Here is a 19599-nt window from a genome sequence, read left to right on the forward strand (position 1 = left end):
GGTGGGCCTGCGGTGGCGCCAGGTAAGTTTTCCCCTTTTTTTTTGTTTCTGTTTTTTTTTAATATATCTGCAACTTTGTTGAATTTAATAAAATACCTAGGCAACTTCAAAAATCACCAAATTACTCCTGGTCCATAGTTGGATTATTCCCAACATGAAACATTTTAGTTTGGAGATATTTGAGCATTTAAATAATTTATATAATTTTAAATGCCCAAATTCAAATATTTATGATTTAATTCAAAAACCCTAAGATGGCCTAGGAAAATGTGCACCACTTTTGGCAGAGGTTCTGAACCAAGACAAAAATGATGGGCATTTTAGAAGGGCATTTCAGGTTCATTGAAAAAGTTTTTAGTAACCCTAGTTGGTTTCAGAGGGGACTGGGGGTTCTGTCATCCCCATTTCAAGTTTCTGATGAAAAAGTAAACATGATGCAACACTCTAATGCATGGCTAACTAGGATGTGACAACTCACCCCCACTCAAAAGAATCTCGTCCCGAGATTTGGGTTCCTCCGGGAAGAAGGCGGGATACTCGAGTCGAAGACGATCCTCCCTTTCCCAAGTTGCTTCATCCTCAGAATGGTGCGACCATTGAACCTTGAGAAACTTGATATTATGACGTCGAGTGATACGCTCGGCCCGATCGAGGATACGAATGGGGTACTCTCGGTATGTAAGATTATCTTGGAGATCAAGCGTTTCGTAGTCCACTCCACGGATAGGATCCGAGAAGCAACGCCTGAGTTGAGAAACGTGGAAGACATCGTGGACTCTGGAGAGATGCGGAGGTAGTTCCAGCTGGTAGGCAACTTCTCCTCGTTTGGCGAGAATGCGAAAAGGTCCAATGTAACGAGGAGCCAATTTGCCTTTGATACCGAAACGATGGGTTCCCTTCAGAGGGGTGACCCGAAGATAGGCCTTCTCGTCAACCTCGAAAGTCATAGCCTTATGTTTTCGGTCATATTGACTCTTTTGACGAGATTGGGCTGTTTTCAACTTTTCACGAACGATGCGAACTTGTTCTTCTGCTTCCTGAATCATATCCGGGCCAAAGAATTGTCTTTCCCCGGTCTCTGACAAGTTAAGGGGTGTTCGACACCGTCGTCCATAGAGAACTTCAAAAGGGGCTTTACCCAAGCTAGATTGATAGCTGTTGTTGTAAGCGAATTCGGCAAATGGAAGGCACTTCTCCCAGTCCATTCCGAATGAGATAACAGAGGCTCGAAGCATGTCTTCTAGAATCTGGTTGACGCGTTCCACTTGACCACTCGACTGAGGGTGGAAAGCGGTGCTAAAGGAGAGACGGGTTCCCATAGCATTTTGGAAACTTTCCCAAAATTGAGAGGTGAAAAGGCTTCCTCGATCCGAGTTAATTTCCAAAGGAACACCATGGAGAGACACTATTCGGGAGATGTATAAGTCTGCCAGCTGACTAGCGGTTATACTCTCACGAACAGGTAAGAAATGGGCTACTTTGGAAAGACGATCGACAACGACAAAGATAGCATTATTCCCTCTCTTGGTCCTGGGAAAACCGGTAATGAAATCCATACCAATTTTATCCCATTTCCATTCAGGAATAGCTAAGGGTTGAAGGGTGCCAGCAGGCCGTTGGTGCTCTGCTTTTACACGACGACAGACGTCGCAATTTGCAATATACTGAGCAATTTCTCTCTTCATCCTAGTCCACCAGAACCTCTGGCGTAGGTCCTGATACATCTTAGTGCTACCGGGATGAATGGTGAGAGGAGATTCATGAGCTTCCTTAAGGATCAAACGCCTCAGGTTTCGCACTTTGGGAACCACTAGTCGATTCCCGAAGTATACGACCCCTTGATCATTAATGGAGAAGCAATTCGCAATTCCTTTCTGAATGTTTCTCTTGATGCGGGAGATTCCCGGATCTACCTTCTGTGCTTTGATAATCTGATCCGTAAGGGTAGGTTTTGTCACCAAGGTGGAAAGAAAACCTTGAGGAACAATGTGAAGGTTAAGCTTCCGAAATTCCTCATGGAGAAGCGGTTGACTTTGTTGTAGCATCAGATTGTTACAATAAGATTTACGACTTAGCGCATCAGCCATGACGTTGGCTTTCCCTGGGGTGTAGGTTATCCCTAGGTCAAAGTCTGTGATCAACTCAACCCAACGTCTTTGCCTGAGATTCAGATCCGGTTGGGTGAAAATGTACTTCAGACTTTGGTGATCAGTGAATATTTCGCAACGATTACCGAGGAGGTAATGTCGCCAGGTCTTAAGTGCATAGACTACAGCTGCAAGCTCTAGATCATGAGTAGGATAATTCTCCTCGTGTGGGTGCAATTGCCGTGAAGCGTAGGCAATTACGTGTCGATCTTGCATGAGAATGCAACCTAGTCCTTGTCGTGAGGCGTCGCAGTAGATAACAAAGTCCTTAGAGAAGTCTGGCGGTACCAGTACGGGAGCAGAAGTCAGGCGTCTTTTCAGTTCCTGAAAGCTGTGCTCACATTGTGGAGTCCACTCGAACTTCTTATCTTTCTTGAGGAGTTCGGTTAGAGGTTTGGCAACCTTGGAGAAATTCTCGACAAAGCGACGACAATAGCTCGCTAAGCCCAGAAAACTCCGAACTTGCTTGACCGATTCAGGTGGAGTCCAATTAAGGACGGCTTCAACTCGCTCAGGGTTAACAGCAATACCTTTACCAGATATTACATGACCCAGATAGGTCACTTCTGACAACCAGAATTCACATTTAGAAAATTTGGCATAAAGGCGATGCTCTCGAAGTTTCTGCAGCACTAGCCTTAGATGCTCGGCATGTTCTTCCTCGTTCTTGGAGTAGATGACTATATCATCGAGGTAAACCACGACGAATTTATCCAAATACTCCATGAAGATTGAGTTCATTAACCGAGAAAAGGTGGCTGGAGCGTTGGTTAATCCGAAGGACATGACGGTGTACTCGTATTGGCCATAACGAGTAACAAAGGCCGTTTTAGGAATGTCCCCGTTTCTGATTTTGATTTGATGGTAGCCCAACCTCAAATCCATCTTGGAGAAGACTGAGGATCCAGCGAGCTGATCGTACAGGTCGTTGATCCTGGGAAGTGGATATTTGTTCTTGATTGTGACCAAATTGACAGGTCGGTAATCTACAACCATCCGGTCCGTACCATCCTTCTTCTTGACGAATAGGACGTGGCAAGCCCACGGAGATGAGCTAGGTCGGATGAAACCCTTTTTCAAGGACTCATCGAGTTGTTTCTTAAGCTCGGCTAGTTCTAGGGGGGCCATCTTATAAGGTCTTCTAGCAATCGGAACGGTTCCGGGGATGAGGTCTATTACGAACTCAACATCCCTGTCAGGTGGAACACCTGGCAATTCCTCTGGGAAGACATCCGGGAAGTCACGGACTACCGGCACGTCCTCAAGGTCTGGCAAAGGGCTGGCGTTAAGAGAATATAATTGTCGCTTGGCTATTCGGGTTAGGACATTGACTATCTTGCCCGAAGGGTGAGTGAGTTGAACAGTCCTAGAGAAGCAATCAATTTTGGCTTGATGAGCTGACATCCAGTCCATACCCAGAATGATATTAATATCTGAAGATTTAAGGGCTATCAGAGACACGAGGAAAACAAGTCTGTCGACTTGGATTTCATTTCCATGGCTTACTCTAGAAGTTTGCCATTTGGATCCCGGAGTTTGAATTACCATGGAGGTTGGCATATCACCGAATGCGACGTTATGCAAACGAGCATAATTTTCAGATATAAAAGAATGAGAGGCTCCTGTATCGAAAAGAACAGATGCCGGGTGGCAATTAACAAGAAGCGTACCGAGAACGACGTTGGGATCCTCTTGAGCTTCTTCGGCAGAGATACAGTTGACATGGCCACGTGAAACGGTGACCGGCTTGGCGTGGAATATTTTTCCTGTCGGCTTGCCACGGCCAACAGCTTTAGCAGACTGGTTGGGGTTGGTCTGGGGGCACTCACGCATATAGTGACCAGATTCCCCACACTTGAAACAAGTCACGGAGCTGGTACGTGGAGGAACATTGTTGGTTGGACCCCCATAGGGCTTGGCCGGTGCAGACTGTTGAACGGGGCGAGGCGCCTGGAAGGATGGCCTCGGTGTGAACCTGGGTGGCAGGGCGGTGTTGGGTACCCACACGCGGCGCTTCTGAGGACCAGCACCGGATGAGGAACCCACATCACGGCCATGCTTGCGTGTTGCGTCATAGTCAGTCTGACCAGTTTCAGCACTGATGGCTTTGTTGACAAGTTTCTGGAAGGATGTGCACTCATGCAGACGGAGGTCGCGGCGAAGCTCAGGACTAAGTCCCTTACGGAACCTTGCTTGCTTCTTGGCATCAGAAGACACTTCCTCAGTTGCATATCGTGCGAGATTACCAAACTCCCTGCTGTAAGCATCCACAGAAAGTCGGCCTTGGGTGAAACTGCAAAATTCTTCACGTTTACGGTCCATGAGACCCTCCGGAATGTGATGTTCACGGAAAGCCTCACTGAACTCAGCCCAAGTAGTGACATGGCCCGCCGGGCGCATAGCTCCATAATTCTCCCACCATAGACTGGTGGGGCCTTCGAGATGATATGCAACAAAGGTGACCTTGTCAGCCTCCGCTACCAGCGCGGAACGCAATTTGTGAGAGATACTGCGAAGCCAGTCATCAGCGTCGAGAGGCTCGACGGAGTGGTGGAACGTGGGTGGATGTAATTTGATAAAATCACTGAGTGACACCACGCTAGTCCTCTGATGGTGTGCTGTGTTCTGTTCAATACGCTCCAACAAACGGTTGGTCTCCCGCTTGTTTCTCTCAGCTTCCATCATAACCTCGGCTAGTGAAGGAGGATGAGGCAGATTTGCATCCCTGGCTTCACTGCCTTCGGCCTGCTCTTGAGAAGCAGGGTTAGCGCGCGTGTTGACCATCCTAGGTAAACAAGACAATGATTTAGTCAGGATGATAAAATTCCGACATAGGGTAGAAATGTAAGGAATAACTCGAAATGCAAGATGATCATCCGTATGACATGGTAGATACAGAAACTGCTTCTTTATTCCATCGTCATACACACCATACAGGGTTTAGTACAAGACCAAACAAAGTACTATTACGGTGAAAGAGGATTACATCTCATCGGAGGCATTCCAAGCTCCTATACATTATTTTTCTACACCTCCGGAAGGAGTACAAACTAGGTCATATCCCACGAGTCACGCGGGACGATAGAAGACACAGCTAGTGTGAACTAGTGATACTACCACTAACTCAGACCGATCCGTAGTAGTCCTCGTAGAAGTCACCTCCATAGCCTGGAAGCTCAACATGATCATCCGGAAACAGACGATCTCGCGAAGCTTGTGGACCATAGGGGCTAGGATGAGGCCTTGGACCAACAGACGGTTGCCTGCGGGGCCCGCGAGGTGGGGTGATGCCTCCTACATCACGCCAAACCATCACGTCTGGCAGAGCAGATCTCACAGGATAGAGATCGCGCATATCTGAGAATCCAGCTTGCACCGCCGGTGCGAACCGAGTCAAAGTGGCCCAGTGGTCAGCACGGGTATTGAAGAGCTCTAACCTCAAGGCCCGATTTTCACGGTCCTTATCCTCGAGCATCTCAGCAGTGGTGCGAGTCCGTGAATCCTCCTGAGTGGGGTCAGCATAAATAGCCTGGAGATACCCTTGTGCTCCCGGAAGTGATCCTGGCATATACCGGAAATCAGAGTCCCGAAATAGACCAGATCTGACTCGCATAATGGTCATCATAGAGTAGGCGGCGTCCTGCACAGCCATCTCAATGGTAACCCCGAGTCCATAAGAGCAGTGAAGAGGCTCGGTGGATCCAGGATAAGATGGAAATATCCTGACAGTGCAGAGATACTGGCTTTGATTAAAGTCTCGGAATTGCTCTTCGACCGTGTACTCAGGATACCAGCGGTATCCAGCCTCAGTCATTACCCTGACCAACTTGGCAGTATGGCCGGGTACATCTAGGCATCGAGTCAGGCGAACCACTTGATTGAGGTTGCGGGTGGCCATCTGAAAGCACAATCATAATGCAAGGGCATTAGAATTCTAGCGAAATTTCGGCAGCATAACAGCTGTAAATGCTCAAGAAGGATTTTGAGACATTTGACAAAGGATTTCATACACACTCAACATCATCATATCAAAGTTCTGAATCCATTCTAGCAACATAATATGGTAGTAGAACTGAACTAGGCTTGTATCCATCGAACTTATAAGGTACTACTGATTAGTAACACGTGATCCTAATAGAGAGAATAGATCCTAATTCCTTAACCCCCGGTAGAAGAATGGACTGACTCAGATCAGAATGTCATAAGATAAAGGAATAAAAAGAGCCTTACGTTCCAACCCACAAACAATTCCCCTACATATAACTAAAGAATTTCTAGACTCAACATCGACCAGTTTGGCTTGGAGAACCTACAGGCAGTCCGGCTCTGATGCCAACACTGTCAGGACCCCGACTCGATGTCACATCGATCTAGCCGGTAACACCTCATATCACTTTGCGGCCTCACGCACGGTATCCTCACGGGTGTCGCCTTACTTTTGCCCGGGACCGTTTGCGCCTTTTGGCTCACGTATATGATAGCGTCGCTAGCATCCATATGATAAAGAGCCCGGGCTGACATGACTAGTCGTAAACCCAAAGTGGCACAGACTTACAGGGACAGGCATCCATGACCCAGCTTCGAACGTGTCGGTCATCAGCAAGTGGGTCCGGGCTGTAGCACTGGGCTAGCAGGACTCCGGTAAACCGGGCTGTAGCGGGCTAACAGGACTCCGGTACTCAAAGCGTGACATTTCCCCGAAGGGACAGACACAGGATCGAAGAAGGACACATGCCGACCAGCCTAGGTGTTCCAGAGCAGTAGCAAGCTACCATGGCTCAGCGGTAACACTAGGAGACATTTCCCGGTAAGAGAGGCTACTAAAGATAAACAACTAGATAGTCAGATCCCACACATACCAAGCATTTCAATCATACACACAATATGCTCGATATGTGCAAATACAACGAAGCATCACAACATGACTCTACGACACAAGTACTTTATTTAAGGCTCAGAGAGTCATACATAACATACACAAAGGTACGGGTCTCACGACCCAACATACAAGTCATACAGTCATACAAACCAGCAGCGGAAGTAACTTGTCTGAGTACAGACAACTAGTCAAATAAAAGAGGCTTGGGAAGCCTAGCTATACTACAAGGTCCTTCACAAGCTCAGGGTCACCACCTGGGTCTTTAGCCTACTCGTTGATGTCAACGTCTACATAGAATCCATCAGAAGGGGTTGCAGCGTCTTCTGTAAAAATGTAAATTATAGCAACATGAGTACAAAGGTACTCAGCAAGACTTACATCAGATCCTACATACATGCTTAGTATCAAGAAGGGTTGGTGGAGTTATTGCAGCAAGCCAGCTTTGACTCTTGGCTAGACTATCCTACGAGACTCCAACTTGAAATGGTTTTGCGCACACGAGTCCACTACTCACCACTTCAATACACTACCGAGGATCCACCTCCGTCTTCCTACGGAAGAGCCATCCTCGGCACTCACACTTATCTTGAGACTTTTAATAGTTTCCATTTACTTGTCTATGAACTGTATAGGCAACCAAGTAGTCCTTTACCGCGGACGCGGCTATTCGAATAGATCATGTTAACCCTGCAGGGGTGTACTTCTTCATACACGCTCTCACCACTTACCGTCGTTTACACGACATGTACTCGGCAACCTTCAAGCGGAAGCCCAACGTGGGTGTCGGCCACGACCTACCTAATCACTTAAGCCTCCAGTCCAGGTTTATCGCCTATCCAGGTTCCATCCGCAGGGAGTCCGGCCGAGGTTTCCCATACGGCCCCGAACGATGTGAACAGGGTTCCCGAGATACCTAACGGGTATTCGGTACACCGTGCCACGTACCTACCGCATCACAGCCCACCCCTACGGTCAGCGCTGTCCACGGCCTCCAGTAGGCTACAAACACCAGAAACTACTTGCAACTCCTGGACGGAGAACTAGGGTGAATAAGAAGCCGAGAGGGTCCATTGGTTTCGGGCCCAATGCATGGTAGTAGCTGATTCTTAAATCACACATACAGATCGCAGTGCTTAAGGTCGGCTTCAATGAAACAACCCACCATGTACTCCTACATGGCCTCTCATCGATACCTTTACCAATCGTGTTCACCACGCCACTCTCATTACCGACATAAACATTTCACTCTAGCCCATCACCCAGATGAACCAGACCTGACACGACTCTAAGCATAGCAGGCATAGCAAGGTAGGAACAACACATACATATGGCTCAGACAACTCCTACACATGCTAGTGGGTTTCATCTAGTTACTGTGGCAATGACAGGTCATGCAGAGGAAATGGGTTCAACTACCGTAGCACACAGCAGTTTGAAACGCGTTGTCTTAATGCAGTAAAAGAGAGCAGGAGCGAGAACATGGGATTGTATCGATATGATCAAATGGTTGGTTGCTTGCCTGACGGGTCGGTGCACTGGTATTGCTCTTCGTCGGGGTTATCACGGTACTCCTCGGGGGCAGAACCTGCCGCAGAGAGCACCGATACACAAACATTACCAAACAGTATGCAACAATATGATGCATGCATTAGACATGGCAAAATGAGTGTATTGGGCTAATGCAACTAAAACCAGAAGGGTTTGAACAAATTTGAATCAAGGATTCAAATTTCAAATTCAAATATGGCCTTTTAAAGTGCTTTTCCTTGTTCTGCTTAAAACATCAATTTAACTTGTTTGATCATGCATGGAAATAGTACAGATGGATAGATTGGATTTTTCTGATCATTTTTCATATATAATTTGTCCAATTTGGAGTTACAGAATAAAAGTTATGAATTTTTGAAGTTTAAATAATATTCTGGAATTTCCTGATTTAAATTAAATCCAGAAAATCAATTACTGCGTCAGCCTGACGTCAATGTGACGTCAGCAGGTCAACGGAACAGGTCTGGGTCAAACCTGACAGTGGGTCCCGCATGTCAGGGTGATTATTTTAATTAAAATTTAATTAAAACTAATCCTGTTTAATTAACAGGGCTGGGCCCCACCTGTCATTGACTCAGGGGAGTCAACCAGGGCCCACCCGTGGTCAAAGTCTAAGCCAGCGACGCCGGCGTTTAGCCGCCGGCGAGCCCGACGCGGCGGCGGGAGTGGTTTTGGCCATTTCGGCCACCAAATGGGCCGCGGAGACCCCCGGAGGGGAGCTGAGGACAAACCGCAGCTCTTGGCGGAGTCCGTTGAGGTCGGGGTGGCCGGAGTTGGCGCCGGCGACGACTTTGGCGGCCACCGGGGCTCGGTCGGAGGTGAACTTGGCGCTAGAGGGGTCGGTGAGGCTCGTGGAGTAGCTAGCTAGGTGTTGCGGGACTCGGTGAGTAAGATGGACACCATCTTGTGGCCGGAGTGTGGCCGGAAGCACGTCGGCGACGAGGTCCGCGGCGGTGCGGGCGTGTGATCCTCGTGCGGTGGCTACACGGCTCAGGAATGAGAGAGAGAGAGTCGGAGGAGTAGCTAGGCTCACAGCGCTCCCGTAGAGGCCACCGGTGAGGTCGGGGACGAGCTGAGGCGGCGACGGCGTTGAAGGGGATCTCCGGCGACGGTGAGCTCGGGCGAGGTCGGTGCGGTGGTCTCGGGCCGCACGAGCACACGGGGCTCGGCTAGCTCGATGAAGTGGACGGCGGCGGAGCTCCTGGACACGGTGGCACGGCGTGGGGTGGACGGAGGGCGTGGCTACGGCGAGGGGGTGGCGGCGATGGCGTCGGCCATGGCTGGGGCGTGCGAGGGGGAGGAGCTGGAGAGGAGAGGGGGTGTCTGGGGGGTTCGGGGGAGAGAGGGAGGCCGATCCACGGCGTTAGCCGGGCGAGGGAGGCGGCGAGGCGGCGAGCAGCTGCATGGCGAGCTGCGGTGCCGCCGCCGAGCACCTTGGCTGCCTGCCTGGCGAGCCAAGCAGCTCGCTGGAGCGGTGGCCGGGCTGGGCCGGCCAGGTGGGCTGGCTGGTGGGCCTGCGGTGGCGCCAGGTAAGTTTTCCCCTTTTTTTTGTTTCTGTTTTTTTTAATATATCTGCAACTTTGTTGAATTTAATAAAATACCTAGGCAACTTCAAAAATCACCAAATTACTCCTGGTCCATAGTTGGATTATTCCCAACATGAAACATTTTAGTTTGGAGATATTTGAGCATTTAAATATTTTATATAATTTTAAATGCCCAAATTCAAATATTTATGATTTAATTCAAAAACCCTAAGATGGCCTAGGAAAATGTGCACCACTTTTGGCAGAGGTTCTGAACCAAGACAAAAATGATGGGCATTTTAGAAGGGCATTTCAGGTTCATTGAAAAAGTTTTTAGTAACCCTAGTTGGTTTCAGAGGGGACTGGGGGTTCTGTCATCCCCATTTCAAGTTTCTGATGAAAAAGTAAACATGATGCAACACTCTAATGCATGGCTAACTAGGATGTGACATGTTTAGAAAAATGTACCAAGGTGGTTCTTCAAGGAAGCAAGAACCAAGGCTCGCGATACGTGAGCCGGACCTTGAACCACCAAGGGAAGCTCAAGTGTGGCCTTGTGAATGGCCGTCGGAAGAGTTTATGGTCTAAGCAGGCTTCAAGGATGAATTTGATGCGTCTGTACATAATGCTGATCTTGAGGACTTTGTATCAGATAAGTGCCAATACTATTACCTCACTGATTCCTTTGTGAGGAGGTTTAAATTTTCATCCACGTGCAACGCTCACACTGTTTTATTTGATCTCTATGATAAATCATATACCATGGACCTTGAAGATTTTAACACTGCCTGTAAAATCCCATAGTGGGGCAAATTTAGTGAACCTCGTGAAGGAAATATTCCCTAGAGGCAATAATAAAGTTATTATTTATTTCCTTATTTCATGATAAATGTTTATTATTCATGCTAGAATTGTATTAACCTGAAACTTAGTACAAGTGTGAATACATAGACAAAACATATTGTCCCTAGTATGCCTCTACTAGACTAGCTCGTTAATCAAAGATGGTTATGTTTCATTTGATGAACGGGATCACATCATTAGGAGAATGATGTGATGGACATGACCCATCCGTTAGCTTAGCATTATGATCGTTACAGTTTCATTGCTACTGCTTTCTTCATGACTTATACAAGTTCCTCAGACTATGAGATTATGCAACTCCCGAATACCGGAGGAACACTTTGTGTGCTACCAAACGTCACAACGTAAAAGGGTGATTATAAAGGTGCACTACAGGTGTCTTCGAATGTGTTTGTTGGGTTGGCATAGATCGAGATTAGGATTTGTCACTCCGTGTTTCGGAGAGGTATCTCTAGGCCCTCTCAGTAATGCTCATCAATATAAGCCTTGCAAGCAATGTGACTAATGAGTTAGTTGTGGGATGAAGTATTATAGAACGAGTAAAGAGACTTGCCGGTAACGAGATTGAACTAGGTATGATAATACCGACGATCGAATCTCGGGCAAGTAACATATCGATGACAAAGGGAACAACATATGTTGTTATGCGTTTTGACCGATAAAGATCTTCATAGAATATGTAGGAGCCAATATGAGCATCCAGGTTCCGCTATTGGTCATTGACTGGAGATGTCTCTCGGTCATGTCTACATAGTTCTCGAACCCGTAGGGTCCGCACGCTTAACGTTCGATGACGATATGTATTATGAGTTATGTGTTTTTGATGACCGAAGTTTGTTCGGAGTCCTGGATGAGATAACGGACGTGACGAGGAGTCTCGAAATGGTCGAGACATAAAGATTGATATATTGGATAACTATATTCGGACATCAAAAGTGTTCCAGAAAGTTTCGGATAAAACAGGAGTGGTGGAGGGTTATCGGAACCCCCCGGGGGAACTAATGGGCCTCGATGGGCCTTAGCGGGAAGATAGCAAGGCCAGGAAGGGCTGGCCATGCTGCTGGGTCCGAATTGGACTAGAGGAAGGGGCGGCACCCCCCTTTCCTTCCCTTCCCCCTCTTCCTTCCTTCTTCCCCCTCTTCCTTAGGTGGAAACCTACTAGGACTTGGAGTCCTAGTAGGATTCCCCTTTCCTGGCGCGCCCTAGGAGGGCCGGCCGGACTCCCCGTGCTCCTTTATATACGGGGGCGGGGGCACCCTAGAACACACAAGTTTCTCCCCCAACAATGTGCAGTAACCCCGTCCATAGTTACACACCCCGATCGTACCATCGTAGTGCTTAGGTGAAGCCCTGGACCGGTAGCATCATCATTACCATCGCCACGCCGTCGTGCTGACGGAACTCACCCTCATCCTCAACTGGATCAAGAGTACAAGGGACGTCATCGAGCTGAACGTGTGCTGAATGCGGAGGTGTCGTACGTTCGGTACTTGGATCGATCGGGTCGCGAAGACGTTCGACTACATCAACCGTGTTATTGAAACGCTTACGCTTTCGGTCGATGAGGGTACATGGACACACTCTCACCTCTCGTTGCTATGAATCACCTAGATAGATCTTGCGTGATTGTAGGAATATTTTTGAAATTACCGTGTTTCCCAACACCTCGCAAATCTTAATATAAAGATTTCTTGCTAGTATCACCGTGGGAGAAACTAGAGAGATCACACAAGCTACCATAGGGAACATTGATTTCCCTTCCATACATTACTTTGCGCTCTTTATAGGTAGATGCATTAACGGTAAAGATGAGTTTTGTCACATGTGCGTTCTAGATCTTAGTGTCCTCAAGAGTGCGGTATTAGGTGATAAACAATATAACTTGGGGGCCATTGTTGCACGGAGGTTACATCTTAATGGTAAAAGTGGAGATTTGTTTGGTGGAATTTATGCAACTCGTTAGCTGATTATCTTGGTGTACCCATGAATGGAAACGATATTGAGTTGCCACCTTCTTATCTAGATTATAATGTTATGGTGCACCATCAGTTTCTTGAGAGGAACGAACAGTTCCTCCAGTATCGACTAATCTTTGACAGATGGCGTACTGTCCATATTACTCTCCCTGCTCCTACTTTCTTTAACTTCAGGCAAACAGGAGATATTTTATAACCAGGGAGGAGGCAAATGAATATGAGAGGAGGGCAGAGGCAGCTCGCCTCTAGGCTACAGCTCTCTAGGCAGTACCCGTTGTATCCTAGTACAACCCCGATTACGACTTTGGATATCCACCAGGCCAGCCATGGGCATACACCAACTTAGGCCAAAAGCCTAAGCTTGGGGGAGTACGTATTTCTCACCGACATTACATTCATGTTCACACACTCATTCTAGTTGTCGATGCTCATACTTTTTCATTGTAATGCTAGTTTATTTTCTTTTCTTGCTTTCTTCTTATGTGTTTGAAAAACTTTGAGAAAAATTAGTTCTAGCTTTTAGTTAGTTTACTTTCCATGCTTGTAGTAGTAGTATTAAAAGAAAACCCAAAAAGATTTCCCATTCTTCTTTTTCTTGTTGGGAGATTTCCCATGTAAATAGTTTTCTTTTTCTTTGAATTTCTTTTCTTTTCTTTGGGGGTCGAGAGGAGAAGACCACGATGAAAATGTTGAGTCGCTCTCATATGCATAATTGTTGATCTAACCAAGAGCCCAAGTTACCTTGTCTTCTCAATTGAATTAAATGCTTGCAGATTCCAGCTTAGTCCAATGCACGTGCACTATTATTATTATCCATACCGTTCGGTCGTGCAAGTGAAAGGCAACAATGACGATATATGATGAAATGATTGAGATGGGAGAAGCTGGTATGAACTCGACCTATCTTGTTTTTGTAAATATGATTAGTTCATCGTTCCTGATTCAGCCTATTATGGATGAAACATGTTTGCAATGACAATTAGAGACTATAGTTGCTCATGCCATGCTTAATTAGCTAAGAGCTTATAATGGTTTACCTTGCATGCCAACATGCTATTAAAATGGTTGTGATGTTGTATGATAGGGTGGTATCCTCCTTTGAATGATTTGAGTGGCTTGACTTGGCACATGTTCACGCATGTAGTTGAAACAAAATCAACATAGCCTCCATGATATTTATGTTCATGGTGATTTATATCCTACTCATGCTTGCACTCATTGTTGGTTAATCTTAATGCATGTTCATGACTATTGTCGTGCTCTAGTTGGTCGCTTCCCAGTCTCTTTCTAGCCTTCACTTGTACTAAGTGGGAATACTGCTTGTGCATCCACTTCCATAAACCCCAAAGTTATTCCATATGAGTCCACCATACCTTCCTATATGCGGTATTTACCTGCCGTTCCAAGTAAATTTGTATGTCCCAAACTCTAAACCTTCAAATGAAATTCTGTTTTGTATGGTCTAATAGCTCATGTATCAACTAGGGTTGTCTATAACTTCCCTGCTAGGTGGGTTATTCTCACGACGAGTGGACTCCGCTCATCATTCACGAGAAAATGGCCGGTAACCGGGATGCCCAGTCCCATGCCTAAATCAAATCAAAATAATTACAAACAAAACTCCCCTAGGATTGTTGTTAGTTGGACGGTACCCATTGTTTCGGGCCAGCCATGGAATGTGCTGGTTGGTGGTGGGGGAGTATAAACTTTACTATTCTGTTTGCGAACCGCCTATAATGTATGTAGCATGGAAGATATCGAGATCTCTTGGTTGTTATGTTGAGAATGACAGTATGCTGCTCAAAATATTATTTATCTCTGTTTCAAAACTCGAGCTCTGGCACCTCTGCAAATCCTTGCTTCCCTCTACGAAGGGCCTATCTATTTACTTTTCTGTTGAGTCATCATCCTCTTATTAAAAAGCACCTGTTGGAGAACACCGCTGTCATTTGCATGCATTGCTATTAATTTACATTCAGTATGAATGTGACTGGATCTCTTTTGCCATGAATTACAATGTCCAGTCAGTCATTGATCTTCAGGGGTGCTCTGCATTTATGTTTTCCAGTCTCAGAAAGGGCTAGCGAGATACCATCTTGTTATATCATATTATGATTATTTTGAGAAAGTGTTGTCATCCGAGATTTATTATTATTGCTCGCTAGTTGACTATGCCATTGATATGAGTAAATATTAGACCTAAGTGTTATTGTGAATGTGGTAAGTTCATAATTTGCTAAAAAAATTGAATGCTGGCTTTACATATTTTCAACAACAGATCAAACATAGTTTGTAAAAGTTTTTCTTTAGCACTTTCAGTTTGTCAACTAAATTGCTTGAGGACAAGCAAAGGTTTAAGCTTGGGGGAGTTGATACGTCTCCAACGTATCTACTTTTCCAAACACTTTTGCCCTTGTTTTGGACTCTAACTTGCATGATTTGAATGGAACTAACTCGGACTAGCGTTGTTTTCAGCAGAATTGCCATGGTGTTATTTTTGTGCAGAAATAGAAGTTCTCAGAATGACCTGAAACTCCATGGAGTCACATTTTCGAATTAATAAAAACTATTGGATAAAGAATCAATAGAGGGGGGCCCACACCCTGTTCATGAGGGTGCAGGGCGCGCCCACTCCCCTGGGGCGCGCCCCCTGCCTCGTGGCCCCCTTGGACCTCCACCGACCTCAACTCCAACTCCATATATTCATGTTGGGGGAGAAATAAATCAGAGAGAAGGATTCATTGCGTTTAATGATACGGAGCTGCCGCCAAGCCCTAATCTTCCTCAAGAGGGCTGATCTGGAGTCCGTTCGGGGCTCCGGAGAGGGGAATCTGTCGCCATCGTCATCATCAACACTACAAAAAAATACACTTCCGTGATGATACGTGTTTGTCACAGTAGGTCGCGTTTTTTGTCATGCATGTGCATCCATGACAAATTTATGACAGAATCAAGATAGTCATACCTGTGCTGTCGTAGAAGTGTTCGATGACATTACCAAAATTATCATCACGGAAGTGTCCACTTCCATGACGATAAATCACGCGTCACAGAACTGCTTTCGTCAAGGGTGACCGACACGTGGCATCCACCGTAACGGAACGCCGTTAAGCTATCGGGTCGGGTTTTGGATCCGATAACCCATTAACAGCCCCGACCAATGGGGATTTTCCACGTGTAAAATCATCATTGGCTGGAGGAAACACGTGTCGGCTCACCGTTGGGACATATGTCATCCACTCATTGGACAGAAGGCGCCTATGATACGTCGACACATGGCACGGCCCAACAGAGGCACATTCCAGTGAAAAGGCCGGCCCGGTTGACTTGGTCAAAAGGTGGCGGGCCGGCCCATGGAAAGCCTGTTAACGGCCTGTTCGCATATAGCCCATTTATAGCCCGCTAACCCAAGGCCCGTTACGCCCTATCCGAATTAGGCCCAGTAACATCATCTGGGCCATCCAATATGATTCCAGCCCGTTTTTTCTTCTGGCCCATGTATGGCCCATGACGTCTTTTGGCCCATATGAGGCCCTATGTAACTCTTGGCCTATTAACGGCCCGTGGTGAAACTAGCCCGCAATGAACAGTGTATCACTTTACACCCACTAACGGCCCATGGTGAAACTGGCCCGTAATGAACAGTATATCACTTTATACCCATTAAGGGCCCGTTATTTAGTTGGGCTGTTTCCAGCAAATGTTATCTTTCGGCCTTCTCAGAGCCCATTTATTCTTGGGCTCATTTCCAGCATTCGTTTACTTACGGCCCGTTACTGTCATTTTCTGCTTGTGGGCCAAATTCAGCCCGTGGTTACATCAGCCCGTTTGTGGTCCGTTAATACGTTGGGCCGTTTTCATAGCGTCATCAAATACGGCCTATTAACGATGGCCCGTTATGGTTATACGACCCATACAATGCCCATTGATGATACGGCCCATAGAAGGCCCATTGTTTCTACGGCCCGTAGAAGGCCCATTGTTTCTACAGCCCGTAGAAGGCCCATTGTTTCTACGGCCCGTAGAAGGCCTACTGTTTCTACGGCCCGTAGAAGGCCCACTGTTTCTACGGCCCATAGGAGGCCCAGTGTCACTACAGTAAATATTAGCCCATGGTTATTGTGGCCTAGTTTTAAAAAGAACTACACTGACTACAAGCAAACAAATAAACAAGACAACAAGGAAATAAATAAGCAAGCAACTTATGCTAGGCTATCACGGCTGTTACACATATTACATCCACTGGGCATCAAAGTTCGCCACCAGTGCAAATATAGGGAACAAAGCAGCATATCATATACACTGGTTGTCAAAGTTGGCGACCAGCGCAAATAAACGCCGCAGCAAAACAAATCCAGAACTGAAACCACTTCAGAAGATCTCAAGAAACAATATCCTGGGTACCCATAATGCTGGCAAGATGCTTAGCAAGCTTATTAACTTTCTCTTGTTTGGCGCTTAAATCCTCCAACGCTTGCTGTTGCACCAGAAAATATGCATCTGAATTCTGCAGGGACTTCCTCAGTCCTTCAGCTTCCTGTCGCAGCGCATCTGATCGATGTCTTTCAACTTGAAGTTGAGACTCAAGAAGACGAACTGATTCAGGCAGCAAGTTCGAAGAGCTTGTGCCAGCAGTAGTGGCCAGTAACTCGAACACTACATCAAGACAGGACTTTTGGGTTCCCTCACTATCGTCAAGATAGTTTTTATCAGCTTTCTTGGAGACCAACAAGGATGTCTCACTATCTTGAACCTTATCTGCATTACTTCCTTTACCATTGGATAACGCGGTACTGTTCTCCAATATTTTGTCCGCATTCTAAAAGAGAAACAAGCAGACACATCACATGTTTACCATGTTGTATATGAAACTCATTTTGGTAAATGAGTTTAGTAGTAAAGTGGACATGATAACAGCATGAAACAAACATATATCTATGTGCCACGGTCACTTTATGGTCTATATCATTCTAGTTTTTGTTGCCAAATCAAGATAGAGACATAGTTCAAATAATATTTGTTCAAGACAAAGCAGAATAGACAGAATATAAGTGTGGGTAACTATAGGGCAATAACAACACTTGTAATGTGCATGACATGAGAACATAACTGTTTATTCAATTGAAACTGAAATCAACATAGAGCAGGTTACAACAGCAAACCAGTTAAAGAAACAGGTTTAAAACATACCTGTTGCGCCATTGGAGTTTCAATTCCATCCTTCAAATTTGAAAATAGTTGGTATGAGTAAATACAGTAATGCAAGAGCAAAGGAGTATGAACCATAGCTACAAAACCTGACCTGAGAACAAATCTTCTTCTCCTTTAAGCGTTGAGTTGGGATTCAGAGTGGTGGTCCTCATGCTTTGGGCACTGCAGTTCCCTTACTAACCACTCGTGTTTGGGTGCTCTGTGGTGGAGACGGTGCTGTGTCAACTGGAACTGGGTTACTATCTGCCGGGGTTGGGGTTAAAAGGGGTGTAGCTGGTTCTCTGTCCAACTGGGTAGGGGTACAATCGGCGAGAGTCTGGGTTATGTGTGGTGGATCTGGTCCTTGGGCAAGTACAACCGTGGTTCTATCTGCATCAACTAATAGCACTATCTTTTCTGAAGACCGTGTTGTTACTCCCTTAGATACTGCCATCACGCTCTCCAACTCAAATCGCTGATAAACAAGAAAAGTAATTGAAAGTATAGACATTGTATGATAGACAGGTGCAATGGATAGTGGGGAATAAAAGAGGGCATGAAATAATTCATATTTATGTTGTCTAACCAAACAGGATAGCATGACACAATTTCACATATATGATGGCTAACTAAACAGGATAGCATGACACAATTTCACATTATGATGGCTAACTAAAAAAGGTGGAAAGACATAGTTTAAAATATGAGACTATGTAAACAGGATGACATGACATAACTATGTAATGTTTTTATTAAATAGGTTGGCATGCCATAATTCACATACATTCATGGATAGAATGCCATAATTCTAAATATGATGACTGTAAACACTAAACAGGATGAGATGATATAACTATATGATGTCTTTATTAAATGGGTTGCCATGCCATAATTCAGATAGATGATGTGTATGTACTATGTAAACATGATGGCATGATATAATTCATATATATGATTTATATAGTAAGCAAGTAAGCAGATGGCAATCTATATATGATGTAAAAACTAAGCAATGCAAGACAACATGCATGACATGGGTAATATAACCCTGCCAAGTTTGAGCATAGACCTCAGGGGGGAAATAGGACTGGTCATCAGTCTCTGAATCCTCCTCTGAGGAGCTCTCTGTAGCCAGCAAGATGTCTGCTTCAGCAGGTAGCATTGTCTGCTCTGAATACCTTATTTTCACTCCAGATACTTCCATCACCGCTTCAATCACATACATGATGATTGGCTAAACAACATGGCATTGCATAATTCACATATATAATGCCTTTGCAACAAGATAGCATTGTATAATTCACATATATAATGTCTTGCAACAAGATGGCAATGCATAATTCACATATATGGTAATTAGACACTAAACAGGTGGCATTCACACAAAGCATGTCTAAACTAATCAAATGGGATAGCAATGCGAGACACCATACGCATGATATGAGCAACATAACCCTGCCAAGTTAGAG

This window comes from Triticum dicoccoides, chromosome 3B (assembly GCF_002162155.2).
Source record: "Triticum dicoccoides isolate Atlit2015 ecotype Zavitan chromosome 3B, WEW_v2.0, whole genome shotgun sequence".
Lineage (NCBI taxonomy): Eukaryota > Viridiplantae > Streptophyta > Magnoliopsida > Poales > Poaceae > Triticum > Triticum dicoccoides.